Consider the following 213-nt stretch of genomic DNA (forward strand, 5'->3'; position numbering starts at 1 on the left):
ACAGCTATTTAGACAGAATGATATAAAAGCATAAAGTGTAGTGGTTTTGTGCGTGAGAAAAGGGGGGTGTGTGTGGTGTGTGGGGAAAAATGGAGGGGTGTGGTAATTTTTGTGGTGAGAAAGGTAGTACGTGCGGTGTGGTATATAGCTAATAGCAATTAGATTAGATAAGCAAAATCGTGGGGGGTGTGGGGTGTGTTGTGTGGGGTTGAT

This window comes from Penaeus monodon, chromosome 20 (assembly GCF_015228065.2).
Source record: "Penaeus monodon isolate SGIC_2016 chromosome 20, NSTDA_Pmon_1, whole genome shotgun sequence".
Lineage (NCBI taxonomy): Eukaryota > Metazoa > Arthropoda > Malacostraca > Decapoda > Penaeidae > Penaeus > Penaeus monodon.